Below are 13,347 nucleotides of genomic sequence, written 5' to 3'. Positions count from 1 at the left end.
GCAGCCAGCACAGGAGCACAGCAAGTCTCGGGGGCCATCGGAAGGTAAGTATTAGGTTTATTTTTTTATTTTTAACCACTCTCTAGGGTCACACTATATAAATCCATGCTGTTTGCATGGATTTATATAGTGTGACCTAGTTGTCACAAGCACTTTCCAAGAGATGCTAATCGCTTGGAAAGCGCTTGTCAACCCGCATGCGGAAATGTCAGTGATAATGCTTCATTTCCGCATGTCCCTGGCAGGAAAACGCATGTATAATCCGCATGCGTTTTTTTTTCTGCCAGGGAGATGCAGAAACGCTCAGGAAAAAATCCTGAGCATTTCTACATCGTGGGCACATGACCTTTAGGCTAAGATAATCTGAAGAAAAGATCCTAGTTACTTACCGGTAACGGGATTTTACAGAGCCCATGACAGCACCACCTGAGAGAGGGTATCCGCCCACCAAGGACAGGAACCTACTGAATAAAAAGGCGGTACCTCTCTTCCGCATCAGTTTTTGCTTCAGAGCATGTGAGGGCCTCCGAAAAATAGGTTAGTACATAACTGCCACCTAAAAATTTCTTAATAAAACACCCTAAGAAGTGCACACCAGAAGTGATAAAGGGGAGGGAATTAATAGGGTGCTGTCATGGGCTCTGTAAAATCCCGTTACAGGTAAGTAACTAGAATCTTTTCCCCTTCTCCCATGACAGCACCACATGAGAGATTTAGAGAGATCAGACACCAGAGGGAGGGAATCACCGCTTGCAACACCTTCCTCCCAAAGGACAGATCAGTAGAAGAGGAAAGGTCAAGACGGTAATGCTTGTAAAATGTAGCGGGGGGGGGGATGACCAAGTTGCCGCCTTACATATGATGTCGATGGGCACATCCGTTTTCTCCGCCCAGGAAGCAGCTACAGCTCTGGTGGAGTGGGCCTTCAGGTTCTCTGGAAATGGCAGATTGCTAGAAGAGTATGCTAAGCCAATGGTGTCCCTGACCCACCTAGCTATAGTCCCCCTTGTAACCTTAAGCCCTTTCATAACCCCCAGAAATGAAATGAATACGGCGTCACTTTTTCTCCAGGCCTTCGTTACTTCCAAATACTGGACTAATACCCTCTTAACATCTAGAGTGTGAAGTTTTTGTTCCTCCAAATCCCTAGGGTCAGGATAGAAGGAAGGGAGAGTGATTACTTGTGTTCTATGGAATTTGGAGGCCACTTTTGGAAGATAGGCCGGGTCTGGTTCTAAGATTACTCTATCCATACACACTTGCGTGAATGGATGGTTAACCGACAGCGCGTGCAGATCACTTACCCTACGAGCTGAAGTTCGAGCTACCAGCATGGCTGTTTTTAAGGTGAGAATTTTCTCCGAAGCTTCCTCTAAGGGCTCAAAAAGGGGGACTTGGTTAGCGCTTCTAAAACCAGATTAAGGTCCCAAGGAGGCATCCTTGGAGTAGAAATAGGTCTAGATCTACTGCAAGCTTTAATGAATCTGATGATCCACCTATTTGCTGCTAAGTCGTAATTATATAGTGCCCCGAGAGCTGATACTTGTACCTTAAGGGTACTGGTGGCTAACCCCATGCTTAAGCCTTTCTGAAGGAATTCCAGGATGCCCCAATAGGAACCCTCCCTTTGGCAGACTGACCTGAGGTAGACAGAAACTTAGCCCAGGTTCTGCCATAGATCCTAGCAGTCGCCGGCTTCCTATGCGCCAGTACAGTAGTAACTAGACCTGGAGAGAACCCCTCCTGCATTAGTAGTGACCTTTCAAAGTCCAGGCGGTCAAATGTAGGCCCGATCTTTGGGGGATGCAAGACTGGGTCCTGCCTGAGAAGATCTGGGGTGTCCGGAAGAACCCATGGATCCGCTTGGGACATTCTCATCATCCAAGTGAACCATGGTCTATTGAGCCAAAAAGGGGCGATCAATATAACCCTCGCCTGTTCTTCTCGGATCTTCCTCAGGATAGTAGGGATCAGCATTAGAGGGGGAAAGGCATAGGCCAGGGTAAAGTCCCAAGGAATTTGCAGCGCGTCTACCGCAAATGGCATCTCCTTTGAATTCAGGGAGCAAAAGATTTTGGTCTTCCGATAGATTGTTTGCGAACAAACCCAATCTGAGGTTGTCCCCATCTGCCGACAATCTGCTGGAATACCGCTGGATTCAATTCCCATTCTCCTTGTCTCAAGATGTGTCGACTTAGAAAATCGGCTTTTACGTTCTCCTCTTATATGCAGCGCCGAGAGCGTAAATAGATGACTCTCCGCAAAGCGAAGGATCTGGTCCGCTACCAACATCAGAGGGAGGGATCTGGTACCCCCCTAACGATTGATGTAGGCGACTGTCGTTGGGTTGTCCGACATCCGGATGTGATGACCCTGAAGAAGAGAACTGAACTCTACTAGCGCATTTCTGACTGCCAACAGTTCCCTCATGTTTGAGGAGAGACCCGTCTCGCTATCCGACCAGAGGCCTTGTACTGAATGATCTCTCAGGTGAGCTCCCCAGCCTTCTGCGCTTGCGTCTGTCATAATCGTATCCGACACCTGGAAAGACCAAGGAACCCCCAGAGATAGATTTACTGGATTCATCCACCACTCCAGCGAGTTGATTACTAAACTTGAAAGGGATATTCTTCCATCCAGGCGACCTCCGAGCCGTCTGTCTGCTGTCAGGATCTCCTGCTGAAGAAGTCTGGTATGGAACTGGGCCCACTGAACTGCTGGGATACAAGATGTCATTGTACCCAATAGAGACATTGCATTCCTCAATGTCATGGGTGGATTGTTGATTACGCGTGATATGAGGGAGCTGATCTTCAGTTTCTTGTCCTCTGGCAGAAAACAGGTCTGGTTTTCAGAGTCCAAAATGAGACCCAGGAATGATAACCTTTTTTGGTTCTAGTCTCTGTTTTTCTAAGTTTAACATCCACCCCAGGCCATTTAGACTGGCCATGACTTCTGCCAGAGCCAGTGCGCAGAGCTATTTTGATCTGCCCACCACTAAAAAAAAAAAAAAAATCATCCAGGTAAGGGATGACTAGGATATCTTTCTCCCTTAGATGCGCTGTGACTTCCAGGATAATCTTTGTGAAAACCCTTGGAGCCATGGAGATGCCAAAGGGAAGAGCTGCAAACTGAAAATGCCTTACGTGCTTGCCGAACCGTACAGCTACCCTCAGAAACTGTTGGTGTGCAGGAAAGTTTGGGACGTGGTAGTAGGCGTCCTTCAAATTGAGGACGCACATATAGCATTCTGGAAACATTTTTATGGCCGATTTTATTGATTCCATTTTGAATGGCCTGTAAATCAAATAGTCGTTCAGCTTCTTCAAGTTGACAATGGTTCTGAAGGAGCCATCTGGTTTCTTTATTAGAAAGAGTTGAGTAAAACCCTCTCCCTTGCTCAGGTACAGGTGTTTCTACTAGAACCCCCCTTCACAACCAGAGTGAGTACTTCCTGCTGCAGGGCTATCTGCTCCCTTAGGCATCTGGGGGCTGAAATCCTGACGGTGTTCCTGGGAATCTTTTTGAACTCCAACTTCAGCCCCCTCCTGATTATCCCTAAAATCCAAGCACTGGACGATATTTTTTCCCAGGCGGGAAGGAAGTGGGACAACCTTCCTCCCACCTGGGGAGGTCCGTCACTTAGGGGTTTTCTTAATCTCAGAGGATGGACCCCCGAACATGAAGCCTCTGTTATTCGGCTTCCTGTCTCTCCAACCACTTTGGTATCTAGGAAACTTGCTCCGATTGTATTTCCTCTTCCGAAAGGAGCTCTTATATCGGGGAACAGACACAGAAGGAAACCCATGTTTCTTGTCCGCTGCCTTATCCAGTATGTCATCTAAGGCCTTCCCGAAAAGAAAGTTCCCTTCGCAAGGGATTGAGCAGAGTTTAGATTTTGACTGCACATCCCCTGGCCAGCTCTTGAGCCATAATGCCCGGCGGGCTGCATTAGAAAGATTTGCTGACCTGGCAGCCAGCCTAACTGAATCTGCAAGGAATGCAGCCGCCCCCTGCAAAAGAGGCAGACCCGACAGAATTTTCTCTCTAGAGACATTCCCTTTGATCTGGTCATCTAACTGTTGAAGCCAGATCATCATAGACCTGGCAGTGCAGGTGGCTGCCACTGCCGGTTTCAGAGCCCCTGCTGAGGACTCCCAGGCCTGTTTTAAAAAAAGACTCCGCCTTTTTATCAAGCGGATCTTTTAGGGCCCCCAAATCCTAAAAGGGTAGAGTGGATCTTTTTGAGGATTTCACGATGGCCACATCAATTTTAGGGGTTTTGTCCCGCCTAGCCGCATCCTCCTCTTCAAAGGGGTATCTCCGCTTAGAAGAAGGCGGCAGCTGGCCTTTCCTCTCTGTTTTTTCCATTCCCTATCTATAAGAGTCTTGACCCTCTCGTTAACTGGGAATGTGCGTCTCCTCTTCTGATCTAAGCCCCCGAACATGACGTCCTGAACTGTTCTGGGAGTTTTGGCATCGGCAATACCCATAGTCACTCTGATAGTCTTGACCAATTTCTCAGTATTGTCCACTGAAAAACAAGGCCTACCCCCTCCATCATCATCCGAAGATTCTGATGAAGACGATGAAGAGAGAGGTCAGAGGGGGAAGGATATTCCCTCATGACACGGGACTCTACTGATTCCTCTGAGTCCGAGGAAACCCGTTTCTGCTTCTTCCTCTTACAAGAGGTTAAGTTCTTTAAGGAATCCCTGACCTCCGTCTGGATTAAAGTTTTTAAGTCCATAGAAAAACTAGGGGACTCCTCCACTATAGTTTCCTGTATACAATCAGAGCAAAGGTTCTTAGCGTAGGAGCTGGGAAGGCTATCTTTATATAATGCACACTCCTTATTCTTAGAATTACTTTTTTGGTTCCCAACAACCAGAAGGAAATGAAAGAAGAGAAAAGAGAAAAAACAGAGTAGAGCACATTACTAAGGTGAACTTTCACAAAGATCACTCACCACACTGCCGTTCAGACTAGGGTACCGGAGGCGGCGGTTGCCGTTCACATGAACGCTCCCATCTGGCGGAGGTGGATTCACGAGATTTCTTCTGACTGGTTCTGCCAGCACTCGTACGACCCCCACTGCTGTGGCTCTGATGATGGGAAGACTCCCGTTGCTCCGGTTGTCTCACATTTTGCTTGACCTGTTTACGCTGTTTAGACGCTTGTGGCTGCTGCTGTTCCTTCTGCGGCGGTGACAGCGGCTCCTCACTCATGACGGGGATGCAGACACCGCCATCTTGACAGCTTCCCATTCCTTAAAAGCATAAGGGGCTCCACCTCCTTTGGGCCCCTCCCCTTCCGGCAGCAGTGTGCTCTCTTTCCATTAACCTTAATTATTTTATTTTATTTATTTTTTATAATTTATATTAAAATACATAAATTTTATTCTTTTTTTCTCTTTGCCGGCTGGCGCGCTATGCCGCAGTATCCCTCCTATGCAGCCCAGCGGCTCCCCGCGCTTGCACGGGGATGACCCGGAAATCGTACCCAGCGCAAGCGCAGACCTGGGCTTCCGGCGCTAGGGCGCAACACGACCCTGCGCGTGCGCAGTCCGGACTTCCGGCGTGCTACGTCACAGGGCGAGACGCGACCCCGCACGTGCGCAGCCCGGAAGGCCTGCCGGCGCGCCCAGCCACGACCATCGTGCGTGCGCAGACACGGCGCACACGGGAGAGGACCCCGGAAGGCACCCCCCCCCCCGCATGCAGGCCCAGGCACAGGAAGATGGGGCTGGGAACAGAGGGCCATCTGCTGTCTCTTCACGGCCGCATCGATCCTGGGATTCACTCCAGACTCCACGACAGGTACGAGGTACCACCAAGAGAGGCTCCCATCAAGGACAGGAACCAAAAACTGATGCGGAAGAGAGGTACCGCCTTTTTATTCAGTAGGCTCCAGTCCTTAGTGGGCGGATACCCTCTCTCAGGTGGTGCTGTCACGGGAGAAGGAAAACAATGCATATTCTACTAAACTAATGGACATAGAAGAAAGGTAGGCTTCCAAAACCCTTTTAAAAGGCTCCCATACTTGTAGTTATTGGCAAATAGTTTAATGTTTATGTGGGCCTCCCAGCTCTACCCAACAGATGTCATCGGGTAAGCGAAGGACCTGGCCCCTTGGATTTCCAATGGCTGATCCTTCCCAGCTCCAGGAGATAAGCTGCCACCAGAGGAGTCTACAGAACACAGGAGCATTCCCGTGTATGGGCGAATCCAAGGAGATGGCTGACAACTACCCAATATGTACGGGGGCCTTAAGTGTATACTACCAAAATCTCCACTACAGAACTGCACTTGACACAAAAAAATCTGCCAAGAACATAGCCTGGGAATTGGGGCCCGCAACTTCCCAATCCAAACCATATTAATGAAACACCACTTACTAGACCAGTGCTGCTGGTCAAAAATGTTACGCTTCAGCTCGAGATGATTGTTCAATGAGAAGAGGAAAGTTTACTACCAGTCTAAGAGGAGACTGAAAGAACAAAAGATGAAAGTAGCAACACCATGAAATGGCTCACAAGTGATGTATGACTCTTTTGTGCAAATACGCCTTTAACAGCTGCTCTTCCATCTGAAAGAATTCCTATGTAGTTGTTCCATGGCCCAACTAGTAACTATTAATAGGTTGTCAATTCGGAGTATTGTGTGCAGCAGCTGAGTGTCCGAGCCGCTTTATTCTGGGCAAGTAGCTACAGCACGGCTGAGATCAGTTAATGGGAAGGGTGGTCGAAAAATGGGATTAAACCACTACTATAACAAAGCAGTACTCCAGTGACTAATATAGATTTTAATTCTCTTGCTATAGTCCCACTATATTTAAAAAAATAAGGCTATCCAGTTGTTTAATCCATGTCATTACCTTATTACTTGTTCATTTTTAGCTGAAAATTCGTGGCAGGCATCTCTGGAGTTGGATCATGTGAACACACGGTGACACACCCACAGCACCTCTCCCCCTCAGAAGTCACATGCCTTTATATTTTCTGCAAGAGGCACGTTACACAGTATGCAGCTCAGACAAGACTACGATAGCTGCAGCTGATCAGCGGTCAGGGATTTTGCTTTTCCTTTGAAAAATCACCGATGGTAAAAACTGACCCAAGAGATGAAAATCAGATTCAAAACACTGATTAAGACTGATCTTTTTTTGTGAACAAAAAAAACAAAACAAAACACGAACATCTGAATTATACGCATGGCGGACACTCCTGTCAGTGCACGCAAGATATAGAAACCTTAAAGTGAACCTGACTGATCCTCGGACAGCATGCATCAGACTGGCAGGATGATCTCAGCCAGGTATGGAGACTAGTCGAACAGGCGGGTCCCCGGGGGCTTCTCCCCACCCGTTCCACTGGAGTGACAGGTCTCTCCATATACACACACACGTAAAGAGAGACCTGCCAAACCAAGGAGAAGCCGCAGGGGACCCGTCGCTACGACTATAGTTTCCAGTGCGGCTCAGTCCCTGGCAGCTTTTACAGTATATTTGGCTATTAAACACTACTGCGTTTCAGGGAAAGCACATACCCGGCTGAGATCATACAGCCACTGCCTGGTACACAGGGCTGTGGAGTCAGTAAGCCAAACCTCCGACTCCTTAATTTCCATGACACCAACTACGACTCCCTCATACATGGCTCTTGTTTAAGTGATACATTTACTGTAGCACAGATTCATCTCAGCTAAAAGTCTAGACCCTTAGATCAGGAATAGGACATTTCATAACTTTCCCAAATTCTTATGAAAAAATATTCCCCACAAACTGCATTGAACTACTGTACCCAAGTTATTATATATTTTAGGAGTTGGTCCATTTTATACAGACTCCGATTTCGACTCCACAGCCCTGCTGATACATGCTGACTGGTTCGCCAAGTTTACTTTTAAGCGAACTTCTCTACTTAACATTTCCCAAATACGCATTCATCAGAAAGGGAATGGGTTGGGAAAGAAAACCTCTTCGAAATGCAGAGGTGACTGCATTGATTTTATGGCAAGGTAGACTAAAGCAGCAGACTACAGACGCCAGTAAAAAAAAACAGATTGGCTGATAGCAGTTGGTGGGGGAGGGGCAGTTCACACTGAGGCAGTTTATTGCACCACCAACCATGAACAAAAACCATGCTGTGCGGCTCTTACCCACTGAACATGAATACATTACCATTCATAAGGTGTGTCCGTACGTCCAATAGTCAGCACCAATATGTCAGTGTAAAGGAGCACACGTACATTAGATGAACATCGGCTAAATTAACATCTGGGGTTCCAGACAACAGCGGATTTGGAAAGGGCGTGAGAATTCAGCATAGACAATACTGGGCCACTCCTACAGGTTAGACTGCTTATTGCCAGATGCCCTCTATAAAAAGACCCCAAACTGATTTAGTAAAAAGTATTTTCTCCCAAGAAATAAGTTATTTTTCTAATATATACTGCTGCACCATTCCCTCATCAATAGCTTATGGCCGTGTCAGTCTGTGGGGATATCCCTGAATGATGACGTAGTCTATGGCTCCATAAAGATTAACAAGTGAATGGCACAGCAGACAGGTCCACGGACAAGGTTACAGGCTTTGGGCACTGTAGTTTGTTATAGTTTAAAAAATGGGCAAGGAAAAAAAACACGCACCCTACTGGACCCCATCGCTGCTCTATGTGGCTGCTGGTGTCCTAGATCCGCCTTACATTGGAGGAGTGGGGGACATCAGGTGACCACTGCAGACACTCAGAGGCCATGTTCTGTCCAATCTGAATATCGGAGCTAGAAGACTTCCAGCTCAGACAAAACACAAGGCCTGCCACCAGAAGAGGAAGCCAGGAGAATACTGAGGAACCCCCACAGCGGCATGGAGGAGTGGCCGATGCATAGTAGGGTTTTTCGTTATTTTAGGAACATAGCGGGCCCATTTTTAATCAAATAAATTGTAGCTTAAACACATTGCACAGAAGCTATTATGCTTTGCTAATACAAAGCCATCATAATTGTAAAGCGCTGAGGAATATGTTGGCGCTATATAATCATATTCCGCAGATCTTTACAGTCATCAGCATCATTGTTCCCATTGGGGGCTCACAATCTAAGTTTCTTATCAGTATGTCTTTGGAGTGTGGGAGGAAATCAGGGCTGTGGAGTCGGTAAGCCAAACCTTCGACTCAGACTCCTCAATTTCCATGACATCGACTCCAACTCCCTCATACACACCTCATACACACACACGTAAAGAGAGACCTGCCAAACCAAGGAGAAGCCGCAGGGGACCCGTCGCTACGACTATAGTTTCCAGTGCGGCTCAGTCCCTGGCAGCTTTTACAGTATATTTGGCTATTAAACACTACTGTGTTTCAGGGAAAGCACATACCCAGCTGAGATCATACAGCCACTGCCTGGTACACAGGGCTGTGGAGTCAGTAAGCCAAACCTCCGACTCCTTAATTTCCATGACACCAACTCCAACTCCCTCATACATGGCTCATGTTTAAGTGATAAATTTACTGTAGCACAGATTCATCTCAGCTAAAAGTCTAGACCCTTAGATCAGGAATAGGACAGACATTTATAGGACATTTCATAACTTTCCCAAATTCTTATGAAAAAATATTCCCACAAACTGCATTGAACTACTGTACCCAATTTATTATATATTTTAGGAGTCGGTCCATTATGTACCGACTCTGATTCCACCAAAATGGACACAGACTCCTCGACTCCACAGCCCTGCTGCCAAGGACCATTTGGATATTTTATACCATCCTTGGGGGGGGGGGGGGGGGGGGGGGGGGATTGCGCGCTAGCTCTGCCCACAAAGTACGCCCTGACGCCGGCACTGGTGTCAGGACGTAATCTGTCACCACACACACCTCAGTGCTCAAGAATGAGATCTCGGGGCGTTTGCTCCCAAAGAAATTAATGGGCCGGCGACCATCAAAACACAGCTGCCGGCCCAAGCACTACGGTCCCTGGAAATCTGCCTAAGGGCTCGAGAAAAGGTCATTGAGAGCCGAAAACAGCCCGCGGGCCTGAGGTTCCCCCACCCCTGCCCTACAGCCATCCCTGTAACAAATGGGCGGGCCTGAGGTTCCCCCGCCCCTGCCCTACAGCCATCCCTGTAACAAATGGGCGGGCCTGAGGTTCCCCTGCTCCTGTCCTACAGCCATCCCTGTAACAAATCGGCAGGCCTGAGGTTCTCCTGCCCTACAGCCATCCCTGTAACAAATCGGCAGGCCTGAGGTTCTCCTGCCCTACAGCCATCCCTGTAACAAATCGGCAGGCCTGAGGTTCTCCTGCCCTACAGCCATCCCTGTAACAAATCGGCAGGCCTGAGGTTCCCCCGCCCTACAGCCATCCCTGTAACAAATCGGCAGGCCTGAGGTTCCCCCGCCCTACAGCCATCCCTGTAACAAATCGGCAGGCCTGAGGTTCCCCCGCCCTACAGCCATCCCTGTAACAAATCGGCAGGCCTGAGGTTCCCCCGCCCTACAGCCATCCCTGTAACAAATCGGCAGGCCTGAGGTTCCCCCGCCCTACAGCCATCCCTGTAACAAATCGGCAGGCCTGAGGTTCCCCCGCCCTACAGCCATCCCTGTAACAAATCGGCAGGCCTGAGGTTCCCCCGTCCTACAGCCATCCCTGTAACAAATGGGCGGGCCTGAGGTTCCCCCGCCCTACAGCCATCCCTGTAACAAATCGGCAGGCCTGAGATTCCCCCGCCCTACAGCCATCCCTGTAACAAATCGGCAGGCCTGAGGTTCCCCCGCCCTACAGCCATCCCTGTAACAAATCGGCAGGCCTGAGGTTCCCCCGCCCTACAGCCATCCCTGTAACAAATCGGCAGGCCTGAGGTTCCCCCGCCCTACAGCCATCCCTGTAACAAATCGGCAGGCCTGAGATTCCCCCGCCCTACAGCCATCCCTGTAACAAATCGGCAGGCCTGAGGTTCCCCCGCCCTACAGCCATCCCTGTAACAAATCGGCAGGCCTGAGGTTCCCCCGCCCTACAGCCATCCCTGTAACAAATCGGCAGGCCTGAGGTTCCCCCGCCCTACAGCCATCCCTGTAACAAATCGGCAGGCCTGAGCTTCCCCTGCCCTACAGCCATCCCTGTAACAAATCGGCAGGCCTGAGCTTCCCCTGCCCTACAGCCATCCCTGTAACAAATCGGCAGGCCTGAGGTTCCCCCGCCCTACAGCCATCCCTGTAACAAATCGGCAGGCCTGAGGTTCCCCCGCCCTACAGCCATCCCTGTAACAAATCGGCAGGCCTGAGGTTCCCCCGCCCTACAGCCATCCCTGTAACAAATCGGCAGGCCTGAGGTTCCCCCGCCCTACAGCCATCCCTGTAACAAATCGGCAGGCCTGAGGTTCCCCCGCCCTACAGCCATCCCTGTAACAAATCGGCAGGCCTGAGGTTCCCCCGCCCTACAGCCATCCCTGTAACAAATCGGCAGGCCTGAGGTTCCCCCGCCCTACAGCCATCCCTGTAACAAATCGGCAGGCCTGAGGTTCCCCCGCCCTACAGCCATCCCTGTAACAAATCGGCAGGCCTGAGGTTCCCCCGCCCTACAGCCATCCCTGTAACAAATCGGCAGGCCTGAGGTTCCCCCGCCCTACAGCCATCCCTGTAACAAATCGGCAGGCCTGAGGTTCCCCCGCCCTACAGCCATCCCTGTAACAAATCGGCAGGCCTGAGGTTCCCCCGCCCTACAGCCATCCCTGTAACAAATCGGCAGGCCTGAGGTTCCCCCGCCCTACAGCCATCCCTGTAACAATCACCCATCGCAGTTATAAAAACATTTAAATGCAAAATAAATCAGATCCACAGGCAGACAGCTCAAGATGTGACAGGCAGCTCCACAGAATATGGAAACACTGTTCAGCTATGTCAATCTGAGGAAGCCGCCTAAGGTGTGTTTAGTTCTGGCTCCCTCTTTCAGAAACCTGCAGGAGCGGATTAACCCTACCGATCAGGTCTCGGCAGAGGAAAGCCTGTGCTGCCCGGGCGCATCTCGCCCTTGTAAACAGCCACATCAGGGATTCCTCTAGGCCAGGGGATTGCGACACTCAGCTGAGTGGAAACAAGTACACTGCATTTCACAAACCACGTTCCTCATCACCGCGCCGTGCATTCTGGGACACGTAGTCTCAAGGTGCTGGCTATGAAAAGCAAGAGCCGGCTCAGGACTACAGCTCCCATGTCCCCCTGCGGCGATCACCAGGAGACAGTCGGTTCGCACCCTGCCTGCCAGCTGCGGACTAGCCGCTCCACCCGCCGCCTGATTGGACGCCCAAACACCCGGTCCCCGCCCCCACCCCGCATTGTGAGGCTCTTTGTCCACCCGCTACACGCATCACTGCCAGCTACGTACGGGCACTGCCCAGGTCTCGGGTGATGCCGTACAGCCGGGAATCCCGGTGCCACGTTCCGTCCCGTAGAGAAGCCGCGCTCAGAATCCCAGCCTCTGCCAGTACTGCCACGAGACCAGCCCAGTAACGTCCCGCTGACGGGGCAAGGCATGACAAAGCAGCTCTGCCCGGGTTATACGGCGACCCTCACTGCTACGGAGCACTCCTGTCATCCGCTTATCCCATACAGAGGCTAAACCGGCCATTCCCTGCCCCCAAACCCCGACAGAAACGCAAACTCACCCCAACAGCTCACAGCACTATCACCAGCGCCGCCATAAGCAGCACGGCACATTACGTAGGAATAAAACACTGACTTCTCGCGAGAGCTTGTATTCCCATAGGTGGAGCCGGGTAAAGTGCACATGCGCAGTCTCCCCCACACAATGCGGAGCTGGCCACGGCACCACGCCTGCGCACTGGGCGCCTTCTAGGCGCGCGGGGATGATGTCATGTCACTGGCTCGAGCCCAGTGTTCTTTCCTTGTCCTGACAGTAACCCCGCACGGCGGGAGCCTGTGACCTCTGCTGATTAGTGACCCCCAGATGGCTGAAGACGACGCTCGTGAATTTCTGACGACACTGTCTTTGTGCTTTTGGTGCCTCGATCATTTACATTCGTGGCTGCTCCCTCTTGTGCCAACATTTCTATAATGTCTCATGGGGAATTGCACCCAGCAATGGGTGCTGTGGTACCTGCTTAGACACACCCACTTCCCAAAAGACCACGCCCAGTATATATCTACTATATAATAGGCTTATCCCGTCTGTCCATCCAGGAAAACCCGCGTCGCTGATTGGTCAGGCCGCGGCCAATCAGCGACGCGGGATTTCAGAACAAGATGGCGACCGTTAGAGGCTCATCTGCCGCACGGAGGTCAGCGGCGATGCAGCCGGGAGATGACCGGTGCTAGCCGGTCATCTCCCGGC

At 50.5% G+C, this 13,347-nt stretch overlaps 1 protein-coding gene across 4 annotated transcripts in view; it reads right to left on the bottom strand.

The window, feature by feature from the left end:
- The window catches only part of CSDE1 (cold shock domain containing E1), a 58,269-nt gene extending 45,470 nt beyond the window's left edge, over positions 1 to 12,799 (bottom strand). For all 4 annotated transcript variants that reach the window (XM_073667129.1, XM_073667132.1, XM_073667130.1 and 1 more), the window contains exon 1: positions 12,662 to 12,799. The gene's annotated coding sequence lies outside the window, so the exon portion shown is untranslated. The remainder of the gene's footprint in view (positions 1 to 12,661) is intronic.
- Positions 12,800 to 13,347: the final 548 nt, after the last annotated feature.

Source organism: Phyllobates terribilis, unplaced genomic scaffold, assembly GCF_046119375.1.
Source record: "Phyllobates terribilis strain yellow unplaced genomic scaffold, ASM4611937v1 Scaffold_2__4_contigs__length_985480577, whole genome shotgun sequence".
NCBI lineage: Eukaryota > Metazoa > Chordata > Amphibia > Anura > Dendrobatidae > Phyllobates > Phyllobates terribilis.
The sequence above is the reverse complement of the archived record's forward strand: the minus strand, read 5'-3'. Positions and strand labels throughout refer to the sequence as shown.